The sequence below is a fragment of the Ambystoma mexicanum genome, chromosome 2q (genome assembly GCF_040938575.1).
Source record: "Ambystoma mexicanum isolate Mex_15411 chromosome 2q, UKY_AmexF1_1, whole genome shotgun sequence".
Classification (NCBI taxonomy): domain Eukaryota; kingdom Metazoa; phylum Chordata; class Amphibia; order Caudata; family Ambystomatidae; genus Ambystoma; species Ambystoma mexicanum.
This window is the reverse complement of record NC_090924.1, coordinates 1,236,594,797-1,236,612,655: the sequence shown is the minus strand read 5'-3', so window position 1 is coordinate 1,236,612,655 and position 17,859 is coordinate 1,236,594,797.

The following is a 17,859-nucleotide window of genomic DNA, read 5'->3' as shown; positions in this document are numbered from 1 at the left end:
TGGCCATACCTGAGGGAGCCCCTCCCCTTTTAGTTCCGTGACCCATTGGTCATGGTACTTATTTATACATTCTGCATAACCAGGTGAATCTTTACAGATATGAGCCAGGAGTGTTTACGCCCCCATGTTATGCTTTCGTCGCTCACCTTCCTGCGTTGTCTGTGACTATTAATGTGACTCTCGTGTATATCTCTTATCACTATCAATTCTAAAATGTGAAAATGCATTCTTACAATATTAATGCCTTAAGTCTTATCGGCTCACACTTACAATGACCATAACATAAAACCCTATAGTACCATTAATTTAACACCATTTCTTTACAAGGCAATTTTGGAAAACAAATAGCATAGCATATGCAGCACAAGACAGATATTCAACAACTTTTAACATACAACACATAACAATGACCCTCCCTTTTAGTGCCCTGCAATTTTTCTTTAACAAGGCCTTTTGACCCTCACCCAATTCTCCCCTTTGATCCTTAGGGGTTGTATCGTTTCCCCTAGTATTTATTCACCCCGAGTAAAGAAGAGAAAAAGCAGTTTCTAATGTATACACTGTGTCTCCCTTTTTTCAGACACCCTCGCTTTTATTTTACAGTATTCAATTTATTCCCAGTACTAGTCAAGATAGCACTATGCAGCACTGCCTTCTACCCCCTTGCAGAGCTAGGTTCCCGTCTTTATCTTCCCTTTTTTCACCTTATTATCCTAATGGCCATATGCAGAGAAAAAGAATAGTATTCATATTTTAAAGTACCCGTTAGTTTACCTTTACCCAGCCTCGTATAATCTGGCTCCCCCCACTGCTTTTATGTTCACTCGCACTTAATACTCACGTACCCGCCTTGATCCGAGAGTCTCCGGACTGGGTCCGTCTGGGCGGCGCTGCCTCACACTCAATGGAAGCCCCCTGGCGAGCGGTACTAAGGGTTTTTTTTTGGAGCGGGACCCGTACGCTTTCGGCCTATTGCGTGCGCACGTCTAAGCGTACCAGTTGCCGTAGGCTGGCAGCTCTCTTGAGCGGGCGCACCGTGCGTCTCCACTGCGGCCCGGAACGTCTCGTGCCAAAAGGGGACAATAAAAAACAAATCACGCCTTTGGGGTCACCACTGAAAGTAAGCGTCCCCCATAAGGCAGTAACCCCCCTCAGTGAGAGGCAATAAAGGACACAAGCCAGGAGGGAATGAGACCAGGACCAAGTGCAGGTGAAGTAAAAGGGTTTTTATATAAACCAGTATAGGGCATGCAAAGGACTCTGTAGGCTTAGAGAGCGCTCTGTCTGACAATAGCAAAGACAGTCATATTTATTACAAAAATACGTCATGCATCCTATAAACTATAGGGGGCACATAGTCTCAGGGATTGGGTGGCGTTGACTGAACTATAGGCGATGTATCGAAGAGCTGCTCCAGGATTGGTGGACATCTGCGTGGTGCCAACGTGGGGTGGACGGGTCAGCTGGGCTCGTCAGGGTGGAGCTGCCAGGCCGGACGCGGTCTGTGTCGATGATTGGTGGTTGCACTAACACTTTGCCCTTGTGGCCACACACACGCATCACATTATACAATAAAGATTTTCCATAATAACTTACTAGAAAGTCTTAATTTTATTAAAGACTCGGAGGCGAGCATTATGCTTCTCTTTCTTTTATTCGACAATAAAGAAAAAGCTCAGCAGCAAGATATTTGTGCACCAAGAGTGAATGTGCCATGAGTAATGTGCACAAAACAGGTGCACCAAATATATATAATAAGCATAGCAATATAACAGTAATATAACAGTAACATCATAACATAAAAGGTAAGAGTCTCTAATGAAACTACATTTCCCAGGGAGCTTAGCTCCAGTTCATTTAGAGGCCTTCAACACGTGACCTAGTCCACAAATAGTAGTTCAGATCCCCTGCATAAACAGTCCTAAACATGATGACACTTCCTCTTTCTGGGCTGCAAACTTGGCTGGCATAGTAGAAGATAACTGTAGCTAACTTGAAGAAGAAGAACTTGTGTCGGGCTGTGATCAGGCAGACTTGTCTGTAGGCGCTGTCAAAGAAAAGGAAAAATCAGTCTCTTGTATATGACAACCCTAGATCCCTTATCAGGGTGGGAGAAAATCGTGGAGTTATTCCGATAGGGTTAATGTAAATTTAAGAACATTAATCTTTTCATTACATATTTAATTACCATCAGGTAACATGCTGTTATTTTCTCGCTGGGTGGGATAATGCTCGCCTCCGAGTCTTTAATAGAATTAAGACTTTCTACTAAGTTATTATGGAAAATCTTTATTCTATGTCAAGACAAGAGGCTCCCATTATGCTTGTTTAAAGCTTACTTACCACAATAGATGCCGGTTGATCTACCGGTTTTGGGTAGAATTGTTTGAATACTGATTCACTTGCCCAGTCTGCCATCCTCATGATATCTTCTAGGCGAACTCCCGCCTGGAAGGCTTTGGAGGCCATGGCTCCTCTAACTGATTGGGCTCCGAAGTGTTTAGTGTCTATCCCTGCTTGAGCTAGCGTCCACCGGACCCAGCGTGCTAGGGTCGGTGCTGATACTGCTTTGTGCGGTTTACGCAGAGCGATCAGTAGCAGCTCGTTAGGGGAGGTTCTGAGTGGAGCCATCTTTTCTTCGTAGACTTTTAAGCATTTAACCAAGCAGAGCTTAGGTTGATCTCTAAAGGCGGGATAGGAAATCACCCTGGAATTGCACTTTGTTCTTCTATGAATATGGAATACAATGCCATCAGGAGAAAAGGCTCTGCCTTCTAGATCTAGAGCTCTGATGTCTGAGACTCTCCTGCAGGATACCAAGCAGAGTAGAGTAGTGAGTTTGCCAGATAGGGCTGTACGTGATAGTTCTTCGTTACTAGGCCAAGACAGAAACAGGTTCAGTACTATATTACCGTCCCAAAGCTTGTCATAGCGAGCTGGAGGTGGGACGGTAAGCCTTACACCCTTGAGCAACCTGCAGACGAGGTGGTGTTCTCCTGCTGGTACTCCTTGGATAAGGTCATGACCTGCGGAAATTGTTGAACGGTAGGCGTTCACAGACCTGTAGGCGAGCCCTTTTTCCGCTAGGGATGCTAGAAAATTCAAAATCTCTTCTACAGATGCTGAAATTAGATTTAATCCTTTCTCACGACACCAGGAGCTCCATATGCTCCAAGAGTTGGAATATCTCTTCCGGGTACTAGGAACCCAGCTCTCTTCGATAAGGTTGATTGCTTTGTGAGACATGCCTGGGACTCTCCATCTTGACCTGAAATCCTCCAGGCCGCTAAGGTCAGAGATCTGCTGAGGAGGAGAGGATGACGCTGACCTGATGGATCTAATAGGAGATCCGGAAACTGGGGTAGTAGGATTGGAGAATCCAAAGAAAGTTCCAGAAGAACTGGATACCAGGTCTGAGATGTCCAGACCGGCGCTATAAGGATCAGATTCGCATGCTCCTGACGGGCCTTCGCCAGGGTCCTCGCAAACATAGTGAAAGGAGGAAAGGCATACAGCATTCCCTGGGACCATGACTGTAGGAATGCATCTGTTGCAGCTGCTGCTGGGTCCGGCCTCCAGCTGTAGAAAGTTGGCAGTTGGGAGTTGAGTCTGGAAGCAAAGAGGTCTATGGACATTGGACCCCAGATCTCCTGAAGGCGGAGGAAAACCTCTCTGTTGATTCTCCAATCGCTGTAATCCGTCGAGTGGCGGGAGTACCAGTCCACTACTGCATTTGAGAGGCCGGGAAGGTACTCCGCTATAACTGAAATCTGGTGATCCAGACAGAAATGCCAGAAGTCCTTGGCTAATTCTGCTAGGGGTCTCGACTTGGTGCCGCCCAGATGGTTGATGTATCTTACCGCTGAGATGTTGTCCATCTTTTGTAAAATACAGCAACTCGCTTTGTCTTTGGCAAAAGAGCGCACTGCAAAGCAACCTGCAAGAAGCTCTAGACAATTAATATGAAGGTCCAGCTCCTGAGGGGACCAAGTCCCTCCCGTGGCTATAGGACCGCATCTCGCTGCCCAACCAGAGCGACTGGCATCCGACTCGATAATAATATCTGGAGCGGAGCCGAAGATGGCTCTGCCATTCCAGGCTTCCATGTGAGTGACCCACCAGTTGAGCTCTGTCCTCGCTTGAGGAGACAGTGTCAGGAGTTGAGAATAAGAAAGGCTTCTCCTTAAGTGTTGACCTTTTAGTCTTTGCAGCTCTCGATAGTGAAGAGGGCCGGGAAATATTGCTTGAATGGAATATGAAAGTAGCTCTATCACTCTTGCTAGTTCTCGAAGAGAGAACATGTTCTTCTGAAAGAGTCTGCGTATCTCTCGTTTGGTAGAGTGAATCTTGGCTGATGGGAGTCGAAGCTGCGAATTCTGTGTATCCACTATGAATCCCAGAAATTCCATATTTTTGGATGGAAGTAGAACTGACTTCTCCCAGTTTATAAGAAAACCGAGGCTGTGTAGCAAGTTTATTGCCAGTTCGGTTTGTTTCTGAACTAACTCCTGTGAGTGGGCCATGAAAATAATGTCGTCTAGATGAATTATGAGACGGACACCTTGCTCTCTTAATTGAGCTACTACAGGTCTTAAGAGTTTGGTGAAGACCCAAGGTGCCGAAGAGAGTCCGAAGAGGAGACTTGTGAATTCCCAATCTCGATTTCTCCAGGAGAATCTGAGGTAACTGATGTGTGCTTGATGAATCGGCACTGCGAGGTAAGCGTCTTTTAAGTCTAAGCGCATAAGCCAGTCGTTCGGTCTGAGAAGATCTCTGAGCATGTGTATACCTTCCATTTTGAAATGGCGGTAAAGGATGAATTTGTTGAGTGCTCTGAGGTTTATGACTGGGCGCACTTTTTGCTTCCTGCGTACCAGAAATATGGGACTGAAGAAGCCTCCCTGACTTGAGCAGGGGCGAATCGATTGCTTCTGATGGAGACTGAGTATTTCGCTGTCTAAGGCGGTTTGGTCTGATAGAGACATTACTATGGGAGTGGGGCGACATGTCTGAATGGGCTGAGTAAAAAACTCTAGGTGTAGACCCCGAGCAGTGTCCCTTACCCAGGCATCTCCCGATAAGCATTTGCAAACATCCTTAAACTCCCTCCTATAGGTGTTAGTGGCACTGGCGCAGTTATCAGTACACTGACCTGTGGGTTGTTGCTGGGCTGGGTATCTAGCCGCTCTCCTCCAGGGACGCCCTCTTCCATGACCTCTCGAGGGGAAGAAAGTGTTGGGGCGTTCTTGCCAGGAATTATGCTGGCCTCTGGATTGTTGAGGTCTCTTGTCGAAGAAGTAACGGCCGGAAGAGCGACCTCTTCCTCGTCTGGCCCTGGGGAAAACCTTGGTTGCAAATACTCTTTTTATTGAAGCCTGTGCTTTGTCCAACGCCGTGAATGTCCCAACGAATTTTGTCATCTCCTTCATAAAAGGGTCTCCGAAAAGCTGGCCATGCGCAGTTGGGCCGGATTCTGTGTCTGCCAGTTCGGTTAATTTGGCATCTATTTTGTATAGGATGCCTTTCCGTCGCTCTGTTGAGATGGTGCAACTGGCGGTGCCCAAGAGGCAAATAGCCCTCTGGACCCAACCGGACAGTATCACTGGGTCGATGGGGTCCGATGAGGTGATGGCTGCATTCGCAAGATCGGAGATTTTTGCCAGTGGACTTGCTATGTCCAGTACTTTATCATGTCAGGCCTTCCAGGTGCGATCAATACCCTTCCTGGAGTCTTTAACGTTTTTACCCAGAAAGGTAATCATTTTAGAATCAAGCTCTGGAGTCAGAGCTACTTTATCCGCAATGTCTGGTCGTGGACATTCAGCACGTAGCCCAAACTTCTTTATCAAGTGGCTTGCGCAGCCTAAGGTGGATGTAACTCGATGTCTTGGAAGATGGTTCCCAGTCGGTGGACCTGGGGTGTATTAAGTCATCCGGGATAAATGTACCTTCAGTAGAAGATTTGGTCCCGGTTGTGTCTTTAGGGATGGGGTCTGCCGCAATCCCTGACGCAGAGGGTTTTGAATCCTCAAAATGAAATTCCTCATCTAAAGAGGAGTGAGAAAGATCAGTGTCGTAGACGTTCTTATTATGATCTTCTTCTTCCAAGCCCTGTCCATATCCCTCCGGGCTTGAGGGTCTATTTCCCCTGATTTCCTCCTCGGGGTAAGAGGGTTGATGGGAAGGGGTTACCTTCCTATTCATTAAGGCTTGTTTCAGCTTTGAGAAGGCATCCGTTACGGCAGCTGTGGCATTAGATGGCTGGTTCGGGGGGGGGGGTCGTAGAGCTTTTACTCTTGCGAGCCGGTGTACATCCCCCTTCAGTAAGGTGCTTCCTTTTCTGTGTTCTCTTCCTCCCAGGAGGGGAGGTCCCTCTGAAATGCTCCTCCATAGTGTCTAGACGATTTTGTATGGGAATGAGCATATCCGTTACAGCTTTCTTAACACTGGTCTCCACAGAGGATCCCAGAACCTTCTGTAAACTATTAGCCATTGCCACTTCATCTATGTAACAGTGATCTCCCTCAGCCTCAGACCAAGCCTGATCTGATTGAGGCGAGTACTGTTCTGCCATTATAAAATAAATGCACCTTACTCACTTTTTTTTTTTTTTTTTGGGCTTCTGAACGCCTTCTAACACTGCCCAGTAATCTTATTTCAGTTGAGCTTTGTAATTGTTCTTAATATGCTGATTAGGAGATTTCTTTGATATATTCGAGCTGCAAGAACCGTTATATTATAATGGGCATGCGCGCTCGAGCGCCGGAATGTAGAGGAAAGGACCAGGAGAGCAGGAGCTCCCCTGGCGGCCTGCAGACAGTGCAGCGTTCTCTGACTAGGCCGTGCCAGACTCCCAGTGCCTCTGGAGCGCAACGAAGCTGTGGGGAGGCCGGCACGAGCACGTCGAGGGATCCGCTCGACGAGCGGATTAAATAACGGCTGATCTGCTGTGACCGTGTGAAGCGGAGCTTCACATTAAGCGGTCTCCGAGGTCAGAGGACTGACGTCGGAGCTCAACATAAAAGTACAAATTATTATTATTATTTTTTAAAAATAAATATTGAAAGTAAAATTCGTATAAGTCTATAACCATGCAGTAAACATATGTTATGACATTTTGTAACGTTATCTTTTAAATTATAAAATAATGACGTAAGCAGTGCTAAACATGAAGTACTTATCTCTTGCTGTGAGCAGCAAAGAAAGAGGAAGTGTCATCATGTTTAGGACTGTTTATGCAGGGGATCTGAAATACTATTGGTGGACTAGGTCACGTGTTGAAGGCCTCTAAAATGAACTGGAGCTAAACTCCCTGGGAAATGTAGTTTCTTCAGAGACTCTTACCTTTTATGTCATGATGTTACTGTTATATTACTGTTATATTGCTATGCTTATTATATATATTATGTGCACCTGTTTTCTGCACATTACTCATGGCACATTCACTTTTGGTGCACAAATATCTTGCTGCTGAGCTTTTTCTTTATTGTCGAATAAAAGAAAGAGAAGCATAATGGGAGCCTCCGGTCTTGACATAGAATTCCAGTTGTCCTGCAAATCCTACAATACGTTAATCTAAAGTCAAGCAGGAGACAGGAAAGACAGCATGCAATGTGAAGCTTCACCAATAGATCAGTGTATCATTACTCTTGACCTAATGACTCAGTCTCATAAATCCAGGTGTCTTGTCAGAGAGCACGGGGTAAGTTGCCTTGTCATTCTATTGTGTTAGATGTGGTGAGGGATTGTTTTACGATATGTTAGTACAGGGGTGAATAACTGTCTCTATGGCCCGTTAACTTGGGGTGAACAGGAGTACTATTGTATCAGTAAGGGCACATATCTGGCCTCTCAAAGGCGGTAGGATTTAGGACCAGGTAGCACCTAATTCACTTGGCCAAGCCATGGCGGCCTCTGACATGGGGGAGGTAAATACTTGAAGCGGGTCCAGCAGAAATGTGGGGAGGCGAGGCTGTGCTGTTCGAACACCAGCGAGCCCTGGCGGGCCTTGACGGGAGGAGGGGGAGATGGCCAATGCACAATATACCATAAGAGGCGACAGATGCTAAAGTTATTAGCATTGAAATAATTAAATATTTCTGTCGTTTACAAATACATATATTTCTACATTTATAACACTGAAGGTTGGCAGTAGCACATGCGATACGTAACGTTAGTCGAACACCTACTTGTAATTCATGAGACAGGCAGACGAATAACAAATGTGAGGTAGTATCAGGTTGGGTCGTGTACTCAGGAGCATAGAAGCAATATGTTCATTTAAATTAGCAGCAAACATTAGTTGGCACAAGGTAGACTTTTCGAGAGCTTACATTAAAACTTCAGGGCACATGGTGTCTTGCGTCGGGCGGGGCCATCCTTGCTTCAATAACCTTATAGGTTTATACCCCTTTCAACTCACATTTTAACATTGCAAATAACCCCGTAAACTGTAGGGATTTGGTATGCGTAGTTAGCACTTCATCTGGGGGATCTGGGCAGGGGTTCAAGGAGGGAGGTCATGGACAGCATATATTTTAAATGTTAGCGTTAGATACATGATCGGGGGTTGTCTGACTGCGATGGTTCTTGTTATTTTCCAGACTCTGCTACAAGTCAGGTCACTTCTAGGGCAGTGATGTACTGCGGAAGGTAAACAATACAGTGTTTATTCTGATACTTGTTTGTGTCTGGTTGCTCGTGAGAACGGGCCTTCAGCGGATCTCTCATGGGGTGGAGGCAAGGGGGAAGTGCGAGGCTCTCTGTGCGTGGTCAGCGGGGGCCGAGCTGCAGCTTTGGCCCACAGGCTATTTCGCTTGGGCACGGGTCAACATATCTTAAATGGAGTCTTGGCTTTTACAAAATGGTGTCTATGTTGTGTCATACCACGGATCGTGTGGCCTCACGCGTCGATCAGCAGCCATCCTGCCTCCCGGGCCCAGGAGCATGGGGGGCCGCCGACGAGTCATGAGCCTCACGTAGGTGGGCAATGTGGGGGAGCGGGGCCTACAGCCCTATACTCCCATACACCTGCTGCTGGAGCAAGACCGCCTCTCTGCCAGCAACAGCGGTACCCACGGCCTTGCCGTGTTGGAGGACCTCTGCAGTTGTGTGCCAGCCTCCCCCATTTTTGGGAGCATGAGAAAAGAACTCATCTTGTCACTGAGCTCCTGGATTAGGACTCACGGCACTGTGAGAGCCAAGACAGCCAGGATCCCAGTGTTTTTCACTGTTGAACTGCTTGCAGCATGTTTCAAGAACTTTTCAACACATTTGATCCAGCAGGACGTTCTGCTGCCTTTTGCTCTCTTCCGATCGTCACACAGCACCAAGATGTCTTGTTCGGCTCTGCTGAACCACCGAGAACTGCAAATAAGGTACTTATGACCGCTAACTGCCCCATTGGTCCACTTTGTGGGCACTATAGACTGGTTAGGTCACTTTGAACCCTTTTCGCTCACAAATAAATATCCTTTTTCAATAACATTGTTGTCTTTGCTTGCCTTTCACCCCTGATTCATTACCCAGTGTGTGCACTACCTTTGCTTATTTATTCTGTGTTCTTTCCTCAGGGGTGGGATTTGTGTAGTGTTTTTCTAATTCGTTATAATTGTATATGTTGTGTTTAATTAAAGTATATGTACATGTTTCATAGAACCTTAATTGGTCATTCCTTTATTTTGGACTGTTATACTTTGTTGTTTGGGTTGCTACTGAAACACATTTACGCCCCTCTTAAGAGTATAGCCTTAACTTCGCTCATGTTACCACACCAGGAGAAGGAGGTATATCTCTTAACTTTGCCTCTTTTATTTTTATGATCATGTTGGCTCTTGGTTTGTAGAAGTGTAAGGGCAGAGTGGGTGTTTTAGTCTCTACTTCCCCTTGTACTCCTGCATGGAGGAAGTCAATTTGTATCCTGCTGGGTTTTCAAAGTTATTAATCTAAATACATGCACCGCCCACAAATATATACATGTTTCACAAACAAAAGTGACTTGAAATGAATACTTATATAGGAGTGTGAATCTTAATTTTATTAAGGGTACACTCCTGTGTTGGTTATCCCAGAAAGACTAGACACGTGACTGTGAGTGTCCTGGGTTGCTTGGGCCCTCATAAAGGACCATTATACTAATTGGGAACACTGAAACCTTCCTTATTAAGGTGATAGAATCTTTGTTTCATTGCAGTCAGTTTACTGAGAATGTTATACAATCAGCTGATGGGTAACACAGTTTGTGTTTGCTTGGGGGTGGTGTGCGCTTTATTTCTGTTTTCACCCTGCAGTGCTGCTATTACAAATGTACTGAACTAACCTCACCTGAGATTTCAGTACCAAGTCTTTTTTCCACGACATTCTTAAGGCCACGTAGAGTGGACAAAAAAAGCGAAAAATTGACCAGTCTTCACAATATCCCATTGAACATTCACAGTGATCTGTTGTATAAATGTATTAATTTCTGTAGCAATTCTACCGGATACTGATTAGTCCTCACTTTCAATGCGAACTTAATAACTGTTGCTGTATTTGCCGGTATCCTTTTGGGATCACCTAACCACTGGCTAAACCTTAGTTGAGATTGAGCCTTGCTCATATCCCTTGAACATGTGATCTTTCTCACAGTAGTTATGGATTGCAGTAGCTAACAAGACCTCCACATTCTGAGATCTCTTTATTGTACCGTATTTGTGCCCATAATTTAAGTAGCAACCTATCCTTTATTTGTATTTTGTATTTTATTTATTTGTATAGCGCACCAGGCCCAGGGGCAACCGGGCGCATCACTTAGTTACAACATAAGAAAAACAGACAGAACCATAATTACAAAGTTTACAAGTATAATACATAATTTACAGGTATAATAATAGCAATGAGAGGACAATCAGATTATATATACATGTACAAATTAAGCAGAGAACCCAGAGCTAAATGTCCTGGGCGGACAGCCAGGTTTTCGTAAGGTGTTTGAATCTCAGGAATGAGGGTTCTGCTCTAAGCTCATTAGGAAGCATGTTCCAGAGTTTAGCTGCCAAGATAGGGAAGCTAATTCCACCTGATCTTTGGAGATTGAAATGTGGAACCTCAAGGCAGTTTAAATGAGCCATTCTGCGGGGTCTAATGGAGTTGTGGAGGGAAAATCGGTTGGCCAGGTAGCAGGGAGCTTGGTTATGAAGGCATTTGTGGGTGAGAGCCAGGGTTTTCAGGGAGATACGATGTGGGACTGAGAGCCAGTGAATATTGCGTCTGGTGGCGGATATGTGTTGGCGCCTGGGAATGTTGAGAGCAGCTCTAATCGCATTGTTTGGGACAATTTGTAACTTGTTTAGGTTGCAGCAATTGGTGCCTAGGTACAGTGCATTGCAGTAATCAATCTTGGATAATACAAGAGTTCTAGCCATGGTGACACAATTGGTTGCGGAGAGGAAAGGGCGAGAGGCTGTAATAAGTTGCAGGTATATGCCGCTGCGGAAGAGACTGAGTTAGTTTGTCTGGTCAGGGATAGGGTCGAGTCAATGTAGATCCCTAGGGTTTTTGTGTCCTTGGCGGTTGGGATAATATTCCCATCGATGATGAAGGACCTGAACGCAGGGTCGAGTTTGGTAAGTTTTTGTGGTAAACCAAGAATAAGGAGCTCAGTCGTTTCATCATTAAGACAGAGTCTGTGTTGAGCCATCCACGCTTGGATGACCTGGTAGATGACATTGATAGCGAGGCAGTCAGCCGTGTAGTCACCTGAGATAGGGATTAGTATCTGGGTGTCGGCGTAGTTGGTGTAAGTGACACCCAGATAGTCCAAGATATCGAAGAGAGGTTTGGTGAACACGTTACACAATGTGGGTGAAACACAAGATCCTTGTGGCACACCACAGGAGACAGGTGCAGGTGGGGCGGCTGCTAGTGGAGAGAACACGCGCATAGATCTATTGTCTAAAAAGGAGCTAATCCAGGTTATAGCTTTATCGGAGAAGTGTGCAGCTAATTAAAGGTGGTGGCAGAGGATTTCATGATTGACGAGATCAAAGGCCGTCGAGAGGTCCAAGAGGAGTAAGAGAGCAAGTTTGCCTTTGTCTTTTAGATCTTCAATCTGTGTATTTAAATCTATGAGGGCAGTTTCAGTGCCGTGACGTGGCCGGAACCCAGATTGCCTAAGTCCCAGGAGTTTGTTAGATTCAAGGTAATCTTGAATTTGTAGATATGCTGCAGGGTCGAGGATTTTTTATAAAAACGGGACCGTGGTGATTGGCCTGTAGTTTGTGGGTATACTAGCGTCCAGGGTAGGTTTTTTCAATAGGGGGATGTCCCACACATCCTTTAGATTGTCAGGTACAATCCCAGAGCTAAAGGAAGAGTTGATGAGCGTAGTAATGAATGGCGCTAGGTCATGAGCTGCTTCCTTGATTATAGGTGCCGGGCAGAGGTCGCCTTGGCAATTGGTCGGTTTAAGGCTGGTGATGATCTTTTCCACTTCGGAAGTGGAGAGTGGAGAGAGGCTAAAAGGAGTCAGAGAGTCTGGGATGGGCTGGTTTAGGGTGGGGATAGGGTTGGGTTGTGGGTTGGATTGTAGGCTTGATTGTTTGTTATTGATTTAAATTTGGAGGGTGGCAATCTTGCCGAGGAGAGCCTCTTGGATTTTGGTACACCAAGTGCTATCTTTGATGCAAGTGTCTGGTGAAGTGACAGGGGTTTCAAGTTCTTTTAGGATTCTAAACAATTCTTTGGTGTTGGATTTGGCTTGTTCGATACGTTTATTGTAAGTGTCTTTTTTAGCCTGGAATATGGCTTCCTTGTAGTTAAGGGTGACCAGGAGGAGGCACGATTTGTTGACTGCAGACTAGTTGCTTTTCCAATGTGATTCCGCAATTCATTTTTCTTTGCGCAGGGTTCGGAGCTGGGGTGTGAACCAAGAGTTCAGGTGGGCTCGAGGTTTGGGTTTTCTCAGTTTGGATGGGGTGATGATATCTAAGGCTTTTTGCATAGCGAGGTTAAAGGTGTCAACCATAGCCGTGGGGTCGTACCCAATCTACATTGGCTTTTCTATGAACAGTTGTGTTTGTTGCTATCTTTGGGGCATCCAATAAACCCTCCAGGAAGCATCATCAATACTTGCAAAGCGCATACACCCATGAATGCCCCATACATCAGGTTGATGAGTGATATGCACCAAAGATTTCGACCTAAAGACCTCTGAACCCCCATCGAACAGAGGTCAACCTAGTCTATAATGTAATGACCCAGAGGATTGTTTAAGCCTTCTTCTGATAGGAGGGATATGTGAGTCCCAAGTTATATTTGAGGGAAATGAATTTCCAAAGAATCAGGTGTCTTCACTATCTTCAGTTCCCTATGAGTCACACTGTATTTCAGATTGCGATGCTTCTGACACCCAAGTATAACCACCTTTGACTTCCATGAATTAAGCAGTATGCAAAATCTTTGGGAAAAGGTTAAATCTGTCCAATAGTCCCCTTAAAGCCAGTTCAGTAATACTGCATAATTAGTCAAAATCAACAATGTGGCAGGTCTCCCTCCAAATGTGCTGGTTTTAGATCTACCCATTCAGAAATAAAATGAATAAAGGAGAGCCAGTACACATCCCTGTCGTGCCATATTTCCTCTTTGCCCAAATCTCACATATGCACAGCTCCCTCATACAGTATCATTATGAAATCTAAATATTGTGGGGATGCCCATGCTATGAAGGACTTCCCAAAGTGTTCTCTTCGGTGTGACATCAAATGCTAAATTGTGGTCCAAGCAACCTGGAAATAACTTCTTCCCTCTAACGTTACATGACTTTGAATAGTAATCTATGTGTTAAGCGTTGATCAGTAGTGTTTCCCCTTCTGTAATTCTAGCTGGCCAGAGGAGATGATCTTATTAATTGTGGCTCACACGAAGATCCACTGATGGAGAACTCTCCCACACATTTGTGTGGGTAAGTGCAGCAGGGAAATGGGGCAATAACATACCAGATGACTTCCCAAGTCCTTTGAAAAAATAAGTACTATTTCTGTCCCTCCATGGATCTGGAATGCTTCCCACGGCAATAATCGCTTTAAATACAAGCAACAAAACTGGCGCCCACATTGAATCTTCTGAGTTTACCAAATCAGGCAGGATGTGATCTGGGCAGAGAACCTTTCAATTCTTCACTTCCTTATCTACCCTTGCAACGCCACTCAATATGAGTGCTCTGGGATTCTCCTGCATTATTTCCATGGTACTAACCAGACTTGTAATTGCCAATGGGGCAAAAACCATCTGCGTCTCCTCGTATAAACATGTATAAACATGCAAAGTGGTTATACCATTGGGATGCACTTCCTCTATTATTTTGGCACTCAGATCCCACTTCCTCTGGTTTATCTCGAGGGCTGCCTCATGCAGCGATTCCCAAATGTTCTTAATAAATATGCTTCTTTTCTCACCCAGGAGTCCCTTAAGCCGCATCCTGGCCAGCTTTTTGTTCTCCTACATTAACTGTACTTTTCAGTACTTTAGGTATGTCCCTTTTGACTACAGGTTTTGTCAAATCCTTCGCTGAGACTTGCATTCTCCTTATCTTTGCTTCAGGGGATCAATCTAGAACAATCATTCCCTACTAGGTAGACCAAATTCATAGGAAGACAGTACCAATGCAGGATCTACATCCAAATTCAAATGTCATTCCAGATCCAGAAGTAATAATGCTATAATTTTTGCTGAACTACAAGTGGTGTTTGCTTGCTTTGCTTGAACTCCTTGCATTCTCCAGGGTCCAACTCCTATTTATGCTCTGTGCTGCATTTACACTTCTACTGATCACACCAATTTAACAGATCCGCAAAGACTTGTGATCACTCTTGATTCTGCATTCAACTTTAAAGTTGTGCACACTATCCTAGAATTTCAAATCAACACACATATAATCAATGAGCAATTCCTTGGTGGGTGAAAATGTGCACATAGCAGTGGAATCTGAGCTAGTTCTACCATTTAATGCTTTAATTCTGGTTCTTTATAAGATTTCTCCTAGCTGATCACCAACCTGATCCCTTTTGCTCTTTGTGGTTGTCATCTTCTCTACCCTTTAACTCAGTTCTTCAAGTAGTATTTTATTGCTATTGGTTGTATGAGTACCTATTTTTGCATTGCAGTCACCCAGGACTAAGTTAGAGGGCATAAACTCCAATGTGCAGTCCAAAACTTCATTTACACTTTCTAGTAAAATCCTCAAGTCATTTAGGTCATCCCTTTGGTGGCCGCAGTTTACATTCCTTGGAGCACTGAATAATCAAATTAATAAAACATCCTACATGGAAGGGGCCATGCCTTGTAGGTCACATAGATTTACATCCAAACCAAGGGCAGTAGCGAGGAGATCCTCAGACATCATCTTTTTTTTCATTTGAGCAAATTTCTCAAAAATTCTGAAACCACCCACTGCGAAGGTTCCACATGTCATGTGTTCTGTAAGACAATGATGCCTGCATTCCTTACCCAACCCCATTAATTGTCATTCCACTTTTTATTTCCTAGACCACATACATTCAATTACAAGATTACAAAATAATTGTCTGAACCTTTGGTGTTGGAAATGTCCCATGAACAACCTTCTGGCCCACTCATTTTAGCATCATCACTTGCCTAAGCGAGAGAGGGCCCTCAATACCTTTCTCTATTATATTGGTTGAAAATTCAGGATCACTCCACACTATGATCTTAGGTCTAAAGTCTTCTACACGGGTTGCCTGTATATGTGTTGGAATCTTTCAAAAAAGGTAGCAGGCGCTCCTCTCCAGAAAGAACATGGTATGATAACCTGTTCTGAGATGAGAGTTTGCAGCACACGCTTTTTGCTCACTGTAACTTTCACAGATGGGAAATACCCATTTGCATATCAGTCTTTGTCCCGCCCACATGGGCAGTCCAACACCGAAATGCAATGGCAATTCCTCTCTGAACAAGAGTACCAACAGCAACCCCATACACGTGTTTCAGCCTTGTTGGGCCTCATCAGTGAGGTGAAGCTTTGTCTCTCTGAGCACAGTGAGCAGGGAGTCCACGTCTGGTTGCAACACTGAAACACGTGTATGGGGTTGCTGATGGTACTTTTGTTCAGAGAGGAGTTGCCATTGCATTTCGGTGCTGGACTGCCCTTGTGGGCGGGACGAAGACTGATATGCACATGGATATTTCCCATCTGTGAAGGTACAGTGAGCAAAAAGCAATGGCTGCAAACTCTCATTGTGGTTAATAACCACTGAACAGGTTATCATGCCTTGTTCTTTCGAGAGAGGGGCGCTTGCTACCTTTTTTTCTATTTTTGAAAGGAACTTGGGGTTGGTCACCCTAGGTTACCTGGGGGCAACCAGACGTGGACTCCCTGCTCACTGTGCTTAGAGAGGCTCAGCTTCACCTCACTGATGATGCCCAACAAGGCTGAAACAAGTGTATGGGGTTGCTGATGGTACTCTTGTTCAGAGAGGAATTGCCATAGCATTACGGTGCTGGACTGCCCTTGTGGGCGGGACAAAGACTGATATGCAAATGGATATTTCCCATCTGTGAAGGTACAGTGAGCAAAAAGCAATGGCTGCAAACTCTCAATGTGGTTAATAACCACTGAACAGGTTATCATGCCTTGTTCTTTCGAGAGAGGGGCGCCTGATACCTTTTTTGTATGTGTTGGAATGATTGGCATTAGATTCAGCCTTGGGCTCTTTGCGCTGCAATCTTTAACTTGTGGATCAAACCTGTACCATTTGACATACGTTCTGGCAAGTTGTCAATCATTATCTTCCAATATGCTCAGGACTTGAAATCTGTTCTTAATAGGGATATCTCTATTTAACCCCCTCTGGCTCAGTGGAGGGTTATGGGCTAGCCCTCCTGAGCCTTGCTTTTTCCAAGTGGTACCTTCTCCCTGTGATCCCAACCACTGATCAATTGATCAATGGGGGCAAAGCAGAGTTCCATTAGATAAAAGCACCCAAGTGAGCACATAGCTACCTTCCCTCCTCCTCCAGTAGTATACTGGTCACTAAGGAGTTGTGTCACTAGTTCAGCAGATCTCAGTGGCAAAACCACACATTCACCTGGATCCCCAATACACTTTTGCCACCACCCACCCACTCTTTCTTGCCATCAGCAAACTATGTGGGTTCAATCTCTCTTTTAGTCTTCAGGTATTGAGTCAGTTTGTCATTTTGTTTATCAACGATTGCAGGCCCTCTCGCAGTCCCGTCAGCCATGCTTCACTGAGGCTGGCCCTTCCTCAACTCCTGGTGCAGAATGTGGATTAGCAGCTAATTTAAAGGTCTTTGCAGCTGGCTCCCTTGGAGGAGGCTCCGACCTAGCTCTGTATGCAACTGGCAGTCAAATGACTTTAGTTATGTGTTGTTTTGGTTCAGTGATGCCATTTACCACCCCTACAGCACACGTATCAGCCACTGTACTGCAGGTGGTAACAAAATGTCCTTCACTCTGATATTTTGTGGGTTCCTTTTTAAGTCTTCCACTTCAGCATGCAAATGCTACATTCTTTCATCAGCATTTTCCAAGGATTCCTTGAGGAGATCCATTTGCATTCTCATTATGTACAGCTGGTTTGCATAGAGACCCCAGCTCTCAAAACATTTGCCATATCCTGCTGATATGAGGTCATTGATTGCTTTCATATCTTAAAGCCCAGGAGATTGGTGCGTCTGACCACCAAATTGTCGCCAGGTTTACCAAAGATTTCTGAGCAGACAAACCGGGTAGCAAGGTGAACACCATCTCTGGATTTGGCACTGAGGGCTTCTTTGTTCTACTGTTTTCTTTCAGCTGGCATGATGTCTTGAATATTAGGTCCTGATCCTCGAACCCACCTGG